Below are 12,849 nucleotides of genomic sequence, written 5' to 3' on the forward strand. Positions count from 1 at the left end.
CCAAAGGAAATCAGCCAAGACCTCAGAAAATAAATTTAGACCTCCACAAATCTGGTTCATCCTTGGGAGCAATTTCCAAACGCCTGAAGGTACCTCGCTCATCTGTAGAAACAATAGTACGCAAGTATAAACACCATGGGACCACGCAGGCGTCATACCGCTCAGGAAGGAGACGCGTTCTGTCTCCTAGAGATGAACGTACTTTGGGTCGAAAAGTGCAAATCCATCCCAGAACTACAGCAAAGGACCTTGTGAAGATGCTGGAGGAAACAGGTACAAAATGGTCTATATCCACAGGCAAACGAGTCCTATATCGAAAAGGGCTCGCAAGCCAAAGAACACATCCCAACCGTGAAGCACAGCATCATGTCGGGGGTGCTTTGCTGCAGGAGGGTCTGGTGCACCACTAGAACACCTGGGAAGGACACTGCAGGGCAAATCAGTTTGCAATTTGAAGTGGTACATATGTGCAACAACCTACTAAATTCATAGTGACAGGTTGCACAAGTAAACAAGGAGCATAGACTATTTCCCTGACCGGGAATCGAACCCAGGCCGCGGCAGTGAGAGCGCTGAATCCTAACCACTAGACCACCAGGGAAGGGTACTAGAGTGCAAATCGGTTCCCAGTGTGAGCTGGTACATATGTGCGATAACCTTCCATATTCATAGTGACAGGTTGCACAAGTAAACATGTAGCAAAAGTGTAGTTCCCTGACCGGGAATCGAACCCGGGCCGCGGCGGTGAGAGCGCCGAATCCTAACCACTAGACCACCAGGGAAGGGTACTTGAGTGCAAATCGGTTCCCAGTGTGAGCTGGTACATATGTGCGATAACCTTCCATATTCATAGTGACAGGTTGCACAAGTAAACATGTAGCAAAAGAGTAGTTCCCTGACCGGGAATCGAACCCGGGCCGCGGCGGTGAGAGCGCCGAATCCTAACCACTAGACCACCAGGGAAGGGTACTAGAGAGAAAATCGGTTCCCAGTGTGAGCTGGCACATACAGTTGAAGTCGTAAGTTTCCATCCACTTAGGCTGGAGTCATTAAAACCTGTTTGTCAACCCCTCCACACATTTCTTGTTAACAAACTATAGTTTTGGCAGTCGGTTAGGACATCTACTTTGTGCATGACACAAGTAATTTTTCCAACAATTGTTTACAGACCGATTATTTCACTTATAATTCAGTGTATCACAAATCCAGTGGGTCAGAAGTTTACATACACTAAGTTGGCTGTGCCTTTAAACAGTTTGGAAAATTCCCGAAAATGATGTCATGGCTTTAGAGGCTTCTGATAGGCTAATTGACATCCTTTGAGTCAATTGGAGGTGTACCTGTAGATGTATTTCAAGGCCTACCTTCAAACTCAGTGCCTCTTTGCTTGACTCCATGGGAAAACCAAAGGAAATCAGCCAAGACCTCAGAAAATAAATTTAGACCTCCACAAATCTGGTTCATCCTTGGGAGCAATTTCCAAACGCCTGAAGGTACCTCGCTCATCTGTAGAAACAATAGTACGCAAGTATAAACACCATGGGACCACGCAGGCGTCATACCGCTCAGGAAGGAGACGCGTTCTGTCTCCTAGAGATGAACGTACTTTGGGTCGAAAAGTGCAAATCCATCCCAGAACTACAGCAAAGGACCTTGTGAAGATGCTGGAGGAAACAGGTACAAAATGGTCTATATCCACAGGCAAACGAGTCCTATATCGAAAAGGGCTCGCAAGCCAAAGAACACATCCCAACCGTGAAGCACAGCATCATGTTGGGGGTGCTTTGTTGCAGGAGGGTCTGGTGCGCCACTAGAACACCTGGGAAGGACACTGCAGGGCAAATCAGTTTGCAATTTGAAGTGGTACATATGTGCAACAACCTACTAAATTCATAGTGACAGGTTGCACAAGTAAACAAGGAGCATAGACTATTTCCCTGACCGGGAATCGAACCCAGGCCGCGGCAGTGAGAGCGCCGAATCCTAACCACTAGACCACCAGGGAAGGGTACTTAAGTGCAAATCGGTTCCCAGTGTGAGCTGGTACATATGTGCGATAACCTTCCATATTCATAGTGACAGGTTGCACAAGTAAACATGTAGCAAAAGAGTAGTTCCCTGACCGGGAATCGAACCCAGGCCGCGGCGGTGAGAGCGCCGAATCCTAACCACTAGACCACCAGGGAAGGGTACTAGAGAGAAAATCGGTTCCCAGTGTGAGCTGGCACATACAGTTGAAGTCGTAAGTTTCCATCCACTTAGGCTGGAGTCATTAAAACCTGTTTGTCAACCCCTCCACACATTTCTTGTTAACAAACTATAGTTTTGGCAGTCGGTTAGGACATCTACTTTGTGCATGACACAAGTAATTTTTCCAACAATTGTTTACAGACCGATTATTTCACTTATAATTCAGTGTATCACAAATCCAGTGGGTCAGAAGTTTACATACACTAAGTTGGCTGTGCCTTTAAACAGTTTGGAAAATTCCCGAAAATGATGTCATGGCTTTAGAGGCTTCTGATAGGCTAATTGACATCCTTTGAGTCAATTGGAGGTGTACCTGTAGATGTATTTCAAGGCCTACCTTCAAACTCAGTGCCTCTTTGCTTGACTCCATGGGAAAACCAAAGGAAATCAGCCAAGACCTCAGAAAATAAATTTAGACCTCCACAAATCTGGTTCATCCTTGGGAGCAATTTCCAAACGCCTGAAGGTACCTCGCTCATCTGTAGAAACAATAGTACGCAAGTATAAACACCATGGGACCACGCAGGCGTCATACCGCTCAGGAAGGAGACGCGTTCTGTCTCCTAGAGATGAACGTACTTTGGGTCGAAAAGTGCAAATCCATCCCAGAACTACAGCAAAGGACCTTGTGAAGATGCTGGAGGAAACAGGTTCAAAATGGTCTATATCCACAGGCAAACGAGTCCTATATCGAAAAGGGCTCGCAAGCCAAAGAACACATCCCAACCGTGAAGCACAGCATCATGTCGGGGGTGCTTTGCTGCAGGAGGGTCTGGTGCACCACTAGAACACCTGGGAAGGACACTGCAGGGCAAATCAGTTTGCAATTTGAAGTGGTACATATGTGCAACAACCTACTAAATTCATAGTGACAGGTTGCACAAGTAAACAAGGAGCATAGACTATTTCCCTGACCGGGAATCGAACCCAGGCCGCGGCAGTGAGAGCACCGAATCCTAACCACTAGACCACCAGGGAATGGTACTAGAGTGCAAATCGGTTCCCAGTGTGAGCTGGTACATATGTGCGATAACCTTCCATATTCATAGTGACAGGTTGCACAAGTAAACATGTAGCAAAAGAGTAGTTCCCTGACCGGGAATCGAACCCGGGCCGCGGCGGTGAGAGCGCCGAATCCTAACCACTAGACCACCAGGGAAGGGTACTAGAGAGAAAATCGGTTCCCAGTGTGAGCTGGCACATACAGTTGAAGTCGTAAGTTTCCATCCACTTAGGCTGGAGTCATTAAAACCTGTTTGTCAACCCCTCCACACATTTCTTGTTAACAAACTATAGTTTTGGCAGTCGGTTAGGACATCTACTTTGTGCATGACACAAGTAATTTTTCCAACAATTGTTTACAGACCGATTATTTCACTTATAATTCAGTGTATCACAAATCCAGTGGGTCAGAAGTTTACATACACTAAGTTGGCTGTGCCTTTAAACAGTTTGGAAAATTCCCGAAAATGATGTCATGGCTTTAGAGGCTTCTGATAGGCTAATTGACATCCTTTGAGTCAATTGGAGGTGTACCTGTAGATGTATTTCAAGGCCTACCTTCAAACTCAGTGCCTCTTTGCTTGACTCCATGGGAAAACCAAAGGAAATCAGCCAAGACCTCAGAAAATAAATTTAGACCTCCACAAATCTGGTTCATCCTTGGGAGCAATTTCCAAACGCCTGAAGGTACCTCGCTCATCTGTAGAAACAATAGTACGCAAGTATAAACACCATGGGACCACGCAGGCGTCATACCGCTCAGGAAGGAGACGCGTTCTGTCTCCTAGAGATGAACGTACTTTGGGTCGAAAAGTGCAAATCCATCCCAGAACTACAGCAAAGGACCTTGTGAAGATGCTGGAGGAAACAGGTACAAAATGGTCTATATCCACAGGCAAACGAGTCCTATATCGAAAAGGGCTCGCAAGCCAAAGAACACATCCCAACCGTGAAGCACAGCATCATGTCGGGGGTGCTTTGCTGCAGGAGGGTCTGGTGCACCACTAGAACACCTGGGAAGGACACTGCAGGGCAAATCAGTTTGCAATTTGAAGTGGTACATATGTGCAACAACCTACTAAATTCATAGTGACAGGTTGCACAAGTAAACAAGGAGCATAGACTATTTCCCTGACCGGGAATCGAACCCAGGCCGCGGCAGTGAGAGCGCTGAATCCTAACCACTAGACCACCAGGGAAGGGTACTAGAGTGCAAATCGGTTCCCAGTGTGAGCTGGTACATATGTGCGATAACCTTCCATATTCATAGTGACAGGTTGCACAAGTAAACATGTAGCAAAAGTGTAGTTCCCTGACCGGGAATCGAACCCGGGCCGCGGCGGTGAGAGCGCCGAATCCTAACCACTAGACCACCAGGGAAGGGTACTTGAGTGCAAATCGGTTCCCAGTGTGAGCTGGTACATATGTGCGATAACCTTCCATATTCATAGTGACAGGTTGCACAAGTAAACATGTAGCAAAAGAGTAGTTCCCTGACCGGGAATCGAACCCGGGCCGCGGCGGTGAGAGCGCCGAATCCTAACCACTAGACCACCAGGGAAGGGTACTAGAGAGAAAATCGGTTCCCAGTGTGAGCTGGCACATACAGTTGAAGTCGTAAGTTTCCATCCACTTAGGCTGGAGTCATTAAAACCTGTTTGTCAACCCCTCCACACATTTCTTGTTAACAAACTATAGTTTTGGCAGTCGGTTAGGACATCTACTTTGTGCATGACACAAGTAATTTTTCCAACAATTGTTTACAGACCGATTATTTCACTTATAATTCAGTGTATCACAAATCCAGTGGGTCAGAAGTTTACATACACTAAGTTGGCTGTGCCTTTAAACAGTTTGGAAAATTCCCGAAAATGATGTCATGGCTTTAGAGGCTTCTGATAGGCTAATTGACATCCTTTGAGTCAATTGGAGGTGTACCTGTAGATGTATTTCAAGGCCTACCTTCAAACTCAGTGCCTCTTTGCTTGACTCCATGGGAAAACCAAAGGAAATCAGCCAAGACCTCAGAAAATAAATTTAGACCTCCACAAATCTGGTTCATCCTTGGGAGCAATTTCCAAACGCCTGAAGGTACCTCGCTCATCTGTAGAAACAATAGTACGCAAGTATAAACACCATGGGACCACGCAGGCGTCATACCGCTCAGGAAGGAGACGCGTTCTGTCTCCTAGAGATGAACGTACTTTGGGTCGAAAAGTGCAAATCCATCCCAGAACTACAGCAAAGGACCTTGTGAAGATGCTGGAGGAAACAGGTACAAAATGGTCTATATCCACAGGCAAACGAGTCCTATATCGAAAAGGGCTCGCAAGCCAAAGAACACATCCCAACCGTGAAGCACAGCATCATGTTGGGGGTGCTTTGTTGCAGGAGGGTCTGGTGCGCCACTAGAACACCTGGGAAGGACACTGCAGGGCAAATCAGTTTGCAATTTGAAGTGGTACATATGTGCAACAACCTACTAAATTCATAGTGACAGGTTGCACAAGTAAACTAGGAGCATAGACTATTTCCCTGACCGGGAATCGAACCCAGGCCGCGGCAGTGAGAGCGCCGAATCCTAACCACTAGACCACCAGGGAAGGGTACTAGAGTGCAAATCGGTTCCCAGTGTGAGCTGGTACATATGTGCGATAACCTTCCATATTCATAGTGACAGGTTGCACAAGTAAACATGTAGCAAAAGAGTAGTTCCCTGACCGGGAATCGAACCCGGGCCGCGGCGGTGAGAGCGCCGAATCCTAACCACTAGACCACCAGGGAAGGGTACTTGAGTGCAAATCGGTTCCCAGTGTGAGCTGGTACATATGTGCGATAACCTTCCATATTCATAGTGACAGGTTGCACAAGTAAACATGTAGCAAAAGAGTAGTTCCCTGACCGGGAATCAAACCCGGGCCGCGGCGGTGAGAGCGCCGAATCCTAACCACTAGACCACCAGGGAAGGGTACTAGAGAGAAAATCGGTTCCCAGTGTGAGCTGGCACATACAGTTGAAGTCGTAAGTTTCCATCCACTTAGGCTGGAGTCATTAAAACCTGTTTGTCAACCCCTCCACACATTTCTTGTTAACAAACTATAGTTTTGGCAGTCGGTTAGGACATCTACTTTGTGCATGACACAAGTAATTTTTCCAACAATTGTTTACAGACCGATTATTTCACTTATAATTCAGTGTATCACAAATCCAGTGGGTCAGAAGTTTACATACACTAAGTTGGCTGTGCCTTTAAACAGTTTGGAAAATTCCCGAAAATGATGTCATGGCTTTAGAGGCTTCTGATAGGCTAATTGACATCCTTTGAGTCAATTGGAGGTGTACCTGTAGATGTATTTCAAGGCCTACCTTCAAACTCAGTGCCTCTTTGCTTGACTCCATGGGAAAACCAAAGGAAATCAGCCAAGACCTCAGAAAAAAAATGTAGACCTCCACAAATCTGGTTCATCCTTGGGAGCAATTTCCAAACGCCTGAAGGTACCTCGCTCATCTGTAGAAACAATAGTACGCAAGTATAAACACCATGGGACCACGCAGGCGTCATACCGCTCAGGAAGGAGACGCGTTCTGTCTCCTAGAGATGAACGTACTTTGGGTCGAAAAGTGCAAATCCATCCCAGAACTACAGCAAAGGACCTTGTGAAGATGCTGGAGGAAACAGGTACAAAATGGTCTATATCCACAGGCAAACGAGTCCTATATCGAAAAGGGCTCGCAAGCCAAAGAACACATCCCAACCGTGAAGCACAGCATCATGTTGGGGGTGCTTTGCTGCAGGAGGGTCTGGTGCACCACTAGAACACCTGGGAAGGACACTGCAGGGCAAATCAGTTTGCAATTTGAAGTGGTACATATGTGCAACAACCTACTAAATTCATAGTGACAGGTTGCACAAGTAAACATGTAGCAAAAGAGTAGTTCCCTGACCGGGAATCGAACCCGGGCCGCAGCGGTGAGAGCGCCGAATCCTAACCACTAGACCACCAGGGAAGGGTACTAGAGAGAAAATCGGTTCCCAGTGTGAGCTGGCACATACAGTTGAAGTCGTAAGTTTCCATCCACTTAGGCTGGAGTCATTAAAACCTGTTTGTCAACCCCTCCACACATTTCTTGTTAACAAACTATAGTTTTGGCAGTCGGTTAGGACATCTACTTTGTGCATGACACAAGTAATTTTTCCAACAATTGTTTACAGACCGATTATTTCACTTATAATTCAGTGTATCACAAATCCAGTGGGTCAGAAGTTTACATACACTAAGTTGGCTGTGCCTTTAAACAGTTTGGAAAATTCCCGAAAATGATGTCATGGCTTTAGAGGCTTCTGATAGGCTAATTGACATCCTTTGAGTCAATTGGAGGTGTACCTGTAGATGTATTTCAAGGCCTACCTTCAAACTCAGTGCCTCTTTGCTTGACTCCATGGGAAAACCAAAGGAAATCAGCCAAGACCTCAGAAAAAAAATGTAGACCTCCACAAATCTGGTTCATCCTTGGGAGCAATTTCCAAACGCCTGAAGGTACCTCGCTCATCTGTAGAAACAATAGTACGCAAGTATAAACACCATGGGACCACGCAGGCGTCATACCGCTCAGGAAGGAGACGCGTTCTGTCTCCTAGAGATGAACGTACTTTGGGTCGAAAAGTGCAAATCCATCCCAGAACTACAGCAAAGGACCTTGTGAAGATGCTGGAGGAAACAGGTACAAAATGGTCTATATCCACAGGCAAACGAGTCCTATATCGAAAAGGGCTCGCAAGCCAAAGAACACATCCCAACCGTGAAGCACAGCATCATGTTGGGGGTGCTTTGCTGCAGGAGGGTCTGGTGCACCACTAGAACACCTGGGAAGGACACTGCAGGGCAAATCAGTTTGCAATTTGAAGTGGTACATATGTGCAACAACCTACTAAATTCATAGTGACAGGTTGCACAAGTAAACAAGGAGCATAGACTATTTCCCTGACCGGGAATCGAACCCAGGCCGCGGCAGTGAGAGCGCCGAATCCTAACCACTAGACCACCAGGGAAGGGTACTAGAGTGCAAATCGGTTCCCAGTGTGAGCTGGTACATATGTGCGATTACCTTCCATATTCATAGTGACAGGTTGCACAAGTAAACATGTAGCAAAAGAGTAGTTCCCTGACCGGGAATCGAACCAGGGCCGCGGCGGTGAGAGCGCCGAATCCTAACCACTAGACCACCAGGGAAGGGTACTAGAGTGAAAATCGGTTCCCAGTGTGAGCTGGTACATACAGTTGAAGTCGTAAGTTTCCATCCACTTAGGCTGGAGTCATTAAAACCTGTTTGTCAACCCCTCCACACATTTCTTGTTAACAAACTATAGTTTTGGCAGTCGGTTAGGACATCTACTTTGTGCATGACACAAGTCATTTTTCCAACAATTGTTTACAGACCGATTATTTCACTTATAATTCAGTGTATCACAAATCCAGTGGGTCAGAAGTTTACATACACTAAGTTGGCTGTGCCTTTAAACAGTTTGGAAAATTCCCGAAAATGATGTCATGGCTTTAGAGGCTTCTGATAGGCTAATTGACATCCTTTGAGTCAATTGGAGGTGTACCTGTAGATGTATTTCAAGGCCTACCTTCAAACTCAGTGCCTCTTTGCTTGACTCCATGGGAAAACCAAAGGAAATCAGCCAAGACCTCAGAAAAAAAATGTAGACCTCCACAAATCTGGTTCATCCTTGGGAGCAATTTCCAAACGCCTGAAGGTACCTCGCTCATCTGTAGAAACAATAGTACGCAAGTATAAACACCATGGGACCACGCAGGCGTCATACCGCTCAGGAAGGAGACGCGTTCTGTCTCCTAGAGATGAACGTACTTTGGGTCGAAAAGTGCAAATCCATCCCAGAACTACAGCAAAGGACCTTGTGAAGATGCTGGAGGAAACAGGTACAAAATGGTCTATATCCACAGGCAAACGAGTCCTATATCGAAAAGGGCTCGCAAGCCAAAGAACACATCCCAACCGTGAAGCACAGCATCATGTTGGGGGTGCTTTGCTGCAGGAGGGTCTGGTGCACCACTAGAACACCTGGGAAGGACACTGCAGGGCAAATCAGTTTGCAATTTGAAGTGGTACATATGTGCAACAACCTACTAAATTCATAGTGACAGGTTGCACAAGTAAACAAGGAGCATAGACTATTTCCCTGACCGGGAATCGAACCCAGGCCGCGGCAGTGAGAGCGCCGAATCCTAACCACTAGACCACCAGGGAAGGGTACTAGAGTGCAAATCGGTTCCCAGTGTGAGCTGGTACATATGTGCGATAACCTTCCGTATTCATAGTGACAGGTTGCACAAGTAAACATAAAGGTACCTCGCTCATCTGGCTTTAGAGGCTTCTGATAGGCTAATTGACATCCTTTGAGTCAATTGGAGGTGTACCTGTAGATGTATTTCAAGGCCTACCTTCAAACTCAGTGCCTCTTTGCTTGACTCCATGGGAAAACCAAAGGAAATCAGCCAAGACCTCCGAAAAAAAATGTAGACCTCCACAAATCTGGTTCATCCTTGGGAGCAATTTCCAAACGCCTGAAGGTACCTCGCTCATCTGTTGAAACAATAGTACGCAAGTATAAACACCATGGGACCACGCAGGCGTCATACCGCTCAGGAAGGAGACGCGTTCTGTCTCCTAGAGATGAACGTACTTTGGGTCGAAAAGTGCAAATCCATCCCAGAACTACAGCAAAGGACCTTGTGAAGATGCTGGAGGAAACAGGTACAAAATGGTCTATATCCACAGGCAAACGAGTCCTATATCGAAAAGGGCTCGCAAGCCAAAGAACACATCCCAACCGTGAAGCACAGCATCATGTTGGGGGTGCTTTGCTGCAGGAGGGTCTGGTGCACCACTAGAACACCTGGGAAGGACACTGCAGGGCAAATCAGTTTGCAATTTGAAGTGGTACATATGTGCAACAACCTACTAAATTCATAGTGACAGGTTGCACAAGTAAACAAGGAGCATAGACTATTTCCCTGACCGGGAATCGAACCCAGGCCGCGGCAGTGAGAGCGCCAAATCCTAACCACTAGACCACCAGGGAAGGGTACTAGAGTGCAAATCGGTTCCCAGTGTGAGCTGGTACATATGTGCGATAACCTTCCATATTCATAGTGACAGGTTGCACAAGTAAACATGTAGCAAAAGAGTAGTTCCCTGACCGGGAATCGAACCCGGGCCGCGGCGGTGAGAGCGCCGAATCCTAACCACTAGACCACCAGGGAAGGGTACTAGAGTGAAAATCGGTTCCCAGTGTGAGCTGGTACATACAGTTGAAGTCGTAAGTTTCCATCCACTTAGGCTGGAGTCATTAAAACCTGTTTGTCAACCCCTCTACACATTTCTTGTTAACAAACTATAGTTTTGGCAGTCGGTTAGGACATCTACTTTGTGCATGACACAAGTCATTTTTCCAACAATTGTTTACAGACCGATTATTTCACTTATAATTCAGTGTATCACAAATCCAGTGGGTCAGAAGTTTAAATACACTAAGTTGGCTGTGCCTTTAAACAGTTTGGAAAATTCCCGAAAATGATGTCATGGCTTTAGAGGCTTCTGATAGGCTAATTGACATCCTTTGAGTCAATTGGAGGTGTACCTGTAGATGTATTTCAAGGCCTACCTTCAAACTCAGTGCCTCTTTGCTTGACTCCATGGGAAAACCAAAGGAAATCAGCCAAGACCTCAGAAAAAAAATGTAGACCTCCACAAATCTGGTTCATCCTTGGGAGCAATTTCCAAACGCCTGAAGGTACCTCGCTCATCTGTAGAAACAATAGTACGCAAGTATAAACACCATGGGACCACGCAGGCGTCATACCGCTCAGGAAGGAGACGCGTTCTGTCTCCTAGAGATGAACGTACTTTGGGTCGAAAAGTGCAAATCCATCCCAGAACTACAGCAAAGGACCTTGTGAAGATGCTGGAGGAAACAGGTACAAAATGGTCTATATCCACAGGCAAACGAGTCCTATATCGAAAAGGGCTCGCAAGCCAAAGAACACATCCCAACCGTGAAGCACAGCATCATGTTGGGGGTGCTTTGCTGCAGGAGGGTCTGGTGCACCACTAGAACACCTGGGAAGGACACTGCAGGGCAAATCAGTTTGCAATTTGAAGTGGTACATATGTGCAACAACCTACTAAATTCATAGTGACAGGTTGCACAAGTAAACAAGGAGCATAGACTATTTCCCTGACCGGGAATCGAACCCAGGCCGCGGCAGTGAGAGCGCCAAATCCTAACCACTAGACCACCAGGGAAGGGTACTAGAGTGCAAATCGGTTCCCAGTGTGAGCTGGTACATATGTGCGATAACCTTCCATATTCATAGTGACAGGTTGCACAAGTAAACATGTAGCAAAAGAGTAGTTCCCTGACCGGGAATCGAACCCGGGCCGCGGCGGTGAGAGCGCCGAATCCTAACCACTAGACCACCAGGGAAGGGTACTAGAGTGAAAATCGGTTCCCAGTGTGAGCTGGTACATACAGTTGAAGTCGTAAGTTTCCATCCACTTAGGCTGGAGTCATTAAAACCTGTTTGTCAACCCCTCCACACATTTCTTGTTAACAAACTATAGTTTTGGCAGTCGGTTAGGACATCTACTTTGTGCATGACACAAGTCATTTTTCCAACAATTGTTTACAGACCGATTATTTCACTTATAATTCAGTGTATCACAAATCCAGTGGGTCAGAAGTTTAAATACACTAAGTTGGCTGTGCCTTTAAACAGTTTGGAAAATTCCCGAAAATGATGTCATGGCTTTAGAGGCTTCTGATAGGCTAATTGACATCCTTTGAGTCAATTGGAGGTGTACCTGTAGATGTATTTCAAGGCCTACCTTCAAACTCAGTGCCTCTTTGCTTGACTCCATGGGAAAACCAAAGGAAATCAGCCAAGACCTCAGAAAAAAAATGTAGACCTCCACAAATCTGGTTCATCCTTGGGAGCAATTTCCAAACGCCTGAAGGTACCTCGCTCATCTGTAGAAACAATAGTACGCAAGTATAAACACCATGGGACCACGCAGGCGTCATACCGCTCAGGAAGGAGACGCGTTCTGTCTCCTAGAGATGAACGTACTTTGGGTCGAAAAGTGCAAATCCATCCCAGAACTACAGCAAAGGACCTTGTGAAGATGCTGGAGGAAACAGGTACAAAATGGTCTATATCCACAGGCAAACGAGTCCTATATCGAAAAGGGCTCGCAAGCCAAAGAACACATCCCAACCGTGAAGCACAGCATCATGTTGGGGGTGCTTTGCTGCAGGAGGGTCTGGTGCACCACTAGAACACCTGGGAAGGACACTGCAGGGCAAATCAGTTTGCAATTTGAAGTGGTACATATGTGCAACAACCTACTAAATTCATAGTGACAGGTTGCACAAGTAAACAAGGAGCATAGACTATTTCCCTGACCGGGAATCGAACCCAGGCCGCGGCAGTGAGAGCGCCGAATCCTAACCACTAGACCACCAGGGAAGGGTACTAGAGTGCAAATCGGTTCCCAGTGTGAGCTGGTACA

The 12,849-nt window shown here is 46.5% G+C and overlaps 8 non-coding genes across 8 annotated transcripts; all 8 read right to left on the bottom strand.

Moving 5' to 3' along the window:
• Positions 1-710: 710 nt before the first annotated feature.
• Positions 711-782, bottom strand: trnae-cuc (transfer RNA glutamic acid (anticodon CUC)). The gene has a single exon. It is a non-coding gene; the product is annotated as a tRNA-Glu (tRNA).
• A 109-nt stretch (positions 783-891) lies between these two features.
• On the bottom strand, positions 892-963 carry trnae-cuc (transfer RNA glutamic acid (anticodon CUC)). Its single transcript has one exon. It is a non-coding gene; the product is annotated as a tRNA-Glu (tRNA).
• Positions 964-3,337: 2,374 nt separating this feature from the next.
• trnae-cuc (transfer RNA glutamic acid (anticodon CUC)) lies at positions 3,338-3,409 on the bottom strand. Its single transcript has one exon. It is a non-coding gene; the product is annotated as a tRNA-Glu (tRNA).
• Positions 3,410-4,560: 1,151 nt separating this feature from the next.
• trnae-cuc (transfer RNA glutamic acid (anticodon CUC)) lies at positions 4,561-4,632 on the bottom strand. The gene has a single exon. It is a non-coding gene; the product is annotated as a tRNA-Glu (tRNA).
• Positions 4,633-4,741: 109 nt separating this feature from the next.
• trnae-cuc (transfer RNA glutamic acid (anticodon CUC)) lies at positions 4,742-4,813 on the bottom strand. Its single transcript has one exon. It is a non-coding gene; the product is annotated as a tRNA-Glu (tRNA).
• A 1,151-nt stretch (positions 4,814-5,964) lies between these two features.
• trnae-cuc (transfer RNA glutamic acid (anticodon CUC)) lies at positions 5,965-6,036 on the bottom strand. The gene has a single exon. It is a non-coding gene; the product is annotated as a tRNA-Glu (tRNA).
• A 4,433-nt stretch (positions 6,037-10,469) lies between these two features.
• trnae-cuc (transfer RNA glutamic acid (anticodon CUC)) lies at positions 10,470-10,541 on the bottom strand. The gene has a single exon. It is a non-coding gene; the product is annotated as a tRNA-Glu (tRNA).
• Positions 10,542-11,692: 1,151 nt separating this feature from the next.
• Positions 11,693-11,764, bottom strand: trnae-cuc (transfer RNA glutamic acid (anticodon CUC)). The gene has a single exon. It is a non-coding gene; the product is annotated as a tRNA-Glu (tRNA).
• Between the last annotated feature and the right edge of the window lie 1,085 nt (positions 11,765-12,849).

Source organism: Oncorhynchus mykiss, chromosome 10 (assembly GCF_057628025.1).
Source record: "Oncorhynchus mykiss isolate SJ-2025 chromosome 10, ASM5762802v1, whole genome shotgun sequence".
Taxonomy (NCBI): Eukaryota; Metazoa; Chordata; class Actinopteri; order Salmoniformes; family Salmonidae; genus Oncorhynchus; species Oncorhynchus mykiss.